Genomic DNA, 6,000 nt, shown 5'->3' on the forward strand with positions numbered 1-6,000 from the left:
TGTGGGTTATCTATCCATCGGATTTGAAATCATGAATTTTGGATTTATGAAACTCGAGTTATGAATTTTGCCCAAGAGCTGTCAGATTGTACCCGGGAACAGATTTTCCCTGGTTTAGAAAGAATTTCGACCAATCTATTGATTGAATTTATCTACAAAATTTTAACCTGTAATTCCCTTATGTGTATAATGTCTACAGTTAAAATTTTGTAAATTTTCGACTTCATTTATGTGTCAAACAAGATTTATTTCAGAAAGTCGTACAAGCTGAAGTCAAAACTTTCCGCATGAAAATTTCCTTAAATTTTGTAATAGGTTCTTTAGAGCCTTAATGTTTTTATTTCTAGTTAAGCTGCTACATTTTATGAACCATTAGGGAGAAAATTTATAAATTTAAGGTCTTTGTAATGTCACGAGTTCTCAGAGCTTAGGGCATTAGAATGATGTAAAACCGATTTTAATTATCAGTCGGCTTGGACCAAATGGCTGAACGAAATGTCAACGCTACTATTAGAACGACTCAACCCCAAATTGTATGGACCACTAGAAGTGACCTAATTTAATAGTGTCGTTCTTGGCCCGTTTCACCTTTACTTGGAGGGCTTTATGTTGTTACCCATTTTGGAGCCCACTGACTTGAGTGTTGGGCCTTTGGGCCGTGACTTTAACCTATATCTAACTTACCATATTTGGACTCCTTACTTGGGCTATATACTTGCTTCTTCTCACTGCCTCCATACAACCCGTGAGAAAAAGAGAGAGTGTTGTTGCCTTGGTTTTTTTCCCGTTTTCTCTTCTGTCTATTCGGTTGTTCTTCACCTGTGATACATTTGTGGTCGTTTCTTGTGTGGAATAGTACATCTTGGTGAGCTCTTTGTGGGCAAGTAAAGCAACCGTGAAGGGAAGAAACTGTTTGGGTCGATTGGGTTTGAGTTCGATTGTGGTGTTGACATTGGTGGTTAAACTGAGCCCCGAAAACACCTTGGAATTGCTGGGATTTCACTCCTACAATTGAGTACTCTCTATTGCGATCAATTCAACCATGAGCTTTTTTCTAATTTCTATGAATGTTCTAAAGAATTAACCTCAAGTCCCATGGGAAGCAGGTCCACTTCCACACTCAAATAGGTACTTCTATCAAGATTGTACCATCTAAACAACCCAAAGATTTAAGAACCTTAGTTCATCCTCCAATCAGAATAGATTCAATGTAGTACCTCACAGACCACTCCAATAACTTTGTTATTCCATTAAATCTTGCTCGTGGAATCTCCAATCATAAAGTTTAGTTTCGGTTACAGGTGATCTAATTTCTAATATGCTTTAGCCCTGTACCCTCGATGTTTTCTAAACTAGCTCTCAAATAAAGTAGGGAATTTGGTATAATACATCTTCCAATCTAGAGTATGTCTCAAACACTTCAAGATTTGAATAAATGCGTCCCAATGTTTGCTATTATGATTAATACGATATATGCTATATCAGGTCTTGTGTTGTTCAAATATGCCAATAGCATATGCTAATAATTTAGAATTTAATTAAAAAACAACGTTTTTTATGATTTTAATAAATCATCGGTAACTATTTCAATTCCACATATCACTAGCTAGTTCAACATAAATAAATAAATGTAACATTAAAATAAGTAATGATAAAAAATTGTTTTAATAAAAAAAGCCCAAAAGCCTAATCATGGATATTTAAATATTCGCGTGGAGTGTGAATAATAATTATAGAAAGCATCAACAAGAATTTTATACACTAGCTTTAAAGTAAATCAAGGAATTTTGTATAATATATCTCCCAATCTATAGTATATCTCAAATAATTCAAAATTCGAATAATTGCATCCCAGTGTTCACTATTAGGATTACCACTGTATGTGTTATATTCTGTATCATGTCTTGTACAATTCATGTTATAGAGAACATATGCTAATAAGATAGAATTTTATTTAAATATTGTGGATTTTGTGATTTCAATAAATCTGCAGTTACTATTTCAATTGCTATATATTATTGGCTAAGTTGACAAAAATAAATAATTTTGAAATATGGTTAAAATAAATAATAAAAAATTATTTTAATAAAAAATCCCAAAAGTCCAATCATGGACATTTAAATATTTGCGAGAGAATCGCTGACATCTCACATAAATTCTACACTTTTTATTGCTCGACCAACTATCTCAATTTAATTATTTCTTTCAAATAATATACATGATATATAAATCTAACACAATCATCATTAGGAAGAAAAAAAAGAAAAAGATAAAGCTGGAACCACCTGCTGAAGCGAGGGCACGTGAAACAAGAAAAATGCTTTTATTGCTTGCCTTAGCAAAACTTTTTTTTTTTTTTTTTTTTTAGACGGGGAAAGCATGATCCAACACCAACTAACATTTGAATCAATATAGTTGGTATTACTTGTAATACCCCCAAAATTTACATTACACACTATGTCAATATAAATCATGCATTACATGCTATTTACGTTGTCATATGCATGTGATTTGATTGTTCATAATTGCTATGTTACATTCGATCATTAAAGTATTAATATCTTGTGCAGTGTTAGTCTTCGACTTCTCAGACCTAGGTGGTGAATTATACATTGAGTTATGGAAAAAAATTAAGTTAATCGATGTGTTGGATATTAATTTGCTAAGCAACTGTAATTTTGGAAGTAAGGCAATTATTGTCAATAAGGTTTGTACACTTTTGATTCAAATTAATCCAGGTTATCCTAAACTCTAGGAAAGTCCTTAACATATTTGGGACATAGGGCATGAAGTAACATGATCACAATGTAATAATATATAGTTCGTGTCAAGTCATAAATGTTGAAGTGTGAAAATTTTGTAGTAGGTGAAAAATCGAGCTGCAATCAAAGGGAGGAATTAAATGAACAATTAATGAATTAACTCTATAAATTATTTTAGGATCTTATGAAAATTAAAATAGGTTGTAGAAACATTAAAATAGGTCAAGAACACTTGATTTGTATATGCATGATAAGGGTAAAATCAGATTTTGCCACAGGTTACCACCTCATGCTTGGACAACTTGTCTTTTTATAGCAAATTCCTTCACTCCTAAGCATTCCTCATGTCTTCAACTCCTTTAAGACTTTATATATACCTCCTAAGTCACATATAACTCCTCCAAGAATAAGTGCAATATCAGATTTTTACTACAATGAGCCACATCATGCTAGTACACCTCATGCTTGTAACACTTTCTCCAAACAACAACTCTTTGTCCTTAAGAATGAATCATGGCCCCCAGTCCTTTTAGATTTTAGATATCACTCCAGAGATTTACTTGTTCAAGTTATTCCTAAGTGACTCCAAGGGAAAGAAAAAGCCAAGGAAACAGATAAAAATAGAAATCAAGAAGCTGAAATTGCAATTGCAATTTTGAGCGATAAGTTTAACTCACAGGTTTAAGCTTTGATTCTATTATTTTTAAGAGTTTTATAATCTCTTAAACCTAGGTAGGACTATCAATAGATTGGATTTTGATCCGAATCCGATGAAATTAATGGGAGATGGATTTAGAATTTCAATCTGATAACTCGATTGAGATCCGAATCCGATAATCCATTAATTAAATGAATCAAATATGGATATAGGTCAATCTGATCCAATAACAACCCGATCCGATTTATTATAATAATAGTATTATATAATAGTATAGTATTTTTAATTGAAAAATTTGAAGAGATTTAAATTTTTTATTAATTAAAATAAGATAAAATTAATAATTAATTTATTGATTAGATTTACTATAGTAATTTGTTTTATAACATAAAAAACTGACAATTAATATATCCAAAATAAATTACTTTGTTCAAATTGATATTGTTTATAATTAAAATTCTATTGATGCTATGATTTTTAATGAAAATAATAAAGTAAACTAGTAAACACTTAAAATTGACAAATGATGATAATTAGTATCCAACATTGAAAGATCACTAAATTATTCGAAGAGGAGGATCCTTTAAAAAACTAGTGTCCCACATTAAAATATCACTAAAACATTCCAAAATGAGTCCCTTTTAAATAGGAGTTAAAATAAGCATCACTTGGATTAAAAAAAAAAAATTTGATTTGGGTCTTCTAATATAATAAGTGAGCCCATCAAGATAGTTCAAGTATTTTTTAAAATAATTAATTAATTAAAAATCTTGTTGAGCCTATGATTTTTAATGAATAAAATAAATGAAATTTTTATTTTTCTAATTTTTTTAATTTCGGATCGAGTTATCGGATCTTCTATTAGATAACATAGCTAATTGGATTTGAATTTAACATTCAAATATCCGTCGGATTATCGAATCAGATGATTATTATTAACGGATTGGATCGGATTTGAGCAGATCTGATCCATATCCGATCTTTTGACAGCCCTACTTAAACCTATGAACTTGCTTATGTTATGTTGGGATGTTCGTGGTGTTGTTACAGTAAAAAGCGGAACAACTGGTTGAAGGAAATTAAATGGAACCACCAAGGAAAGAAATTGTATAGTTGCTAGATTCTACCTATTCAACCTTTGGTTTTGGATAATACCTTGAGTACAACTTGTATTTATAAAAATGAATATTTTTATAGAAGAGTTAAAATTTTAGAAACGACTTTTAATATGTTAGAATCTGAATTGTGGCATGTAAATTCAGGCAAAACTTAAAACAGCCATAGTGAAATTCCTTAATCGGTGTTCTACAAAAGGGACTAACTTTGAAGCAGTAAACCTTCACTTACATAAATTTTAGGGCATTATTACATAAATATACCTGTTATATAATTGTGTTAAGACTTTGGTAATGAATGGATATGATTAGGGATGCAAAAAGAGGTCAGAAAATTAACATAGGAACTCAAAAATAGATTCTATCCATTTTCAACTTCCAAATAGTTTTATCTTTACCTCTAAAGCTTGGAAAATTGATTTGAATGAGCATTAGGTCATTAATGATCCAATTATATGGTGTGCACATCCACTGAACTTGAAAATCGTGGCAATTTTAGGGCTGGTTACTTGAAGTGTTAACGCTATCTAGATTATTTTGGCATTTATGATCGTAGCATGGGATTTGTGTAAGTTACGATTTTCAAATTGAAAATCATGTTTGCTATTATATGCTGATGAACACAATTTATATGCGTCCAAACCATGACAACCTCTGGCTCAGGGTCATGATAACCTAGAGCACTCCTCTTAAGCGAGAACATCATCGGGCTTGTATGGTCATGCTCAACCTCGACTCCCTTGGGCATCTTGTGCCCTGACTACCCTTTTTCTCTCTCTTCAGTCCCTAACTTAAAAGACACTGCCTCTACAGTCCTATTGTCATCCAACTATGCTGGTCTTACAATTATAATAGAAGTTCAATATCCACGTCATGCAGGACTCTTAAACAAGATATGACATTAAAGTGTCCCAATCCTATTAGGATTGTGCTACCTACTTCTACAATACAAGGTTTTTGGTCATTCTCCAGGTATACTTTTACAAAATTTTCAGCTTATAGCCTCATGTGTATATTCCTCCTCCCTATCTTAAGCATCAGAATGATGATAAGAACACACCTCGATGACTTTCTTTCATCTTGAAGATCTTGCGTGTGCTCATTCTTGGTCTTCAAACTCGAGTATTCACAAGTACAGATCCTAGATTCCTTTGTTTTAGGTCCTGAAGATCCTGCTCGTGCTCATTCCAATCATCAAGCTCGAATATTATTAGCGTTGTCTATAAGAAACACTACCAAAAACCATGGTTAATACACATTTAGTACCGTATCAAGCAAGCTCATCTGTTCCAATTTAGCTTTCTTTCAAGGATCTTCCAATTACTTCAATGGTGTAGCTAGATGTTGTTGACATATGACATCATTCTCAATGTTTTGATCATAACAAACAGGAGTAATATTGTTTCTAATAATTTATTTTGAGTGGTGATAGTTCAATGTTTAAAACAATCAAGCATTATATATC

This window comes from Olea europaea, unplaced genomic scaffold (genome assembly GCF_002742605.1).
Source record: "Olea europaea var. sylvestris unplaced genomic scaffold, O_europaea_v1 scaffold1238, whole genome shotgun sequence".
Taxonomy (NCBI): domain Eukaryota; kingdom Viridiplantae; phylum Streptophyta; class Magnoliopsida; order Lamiales; family Oleaceae; genus Olea; species Olea europaea.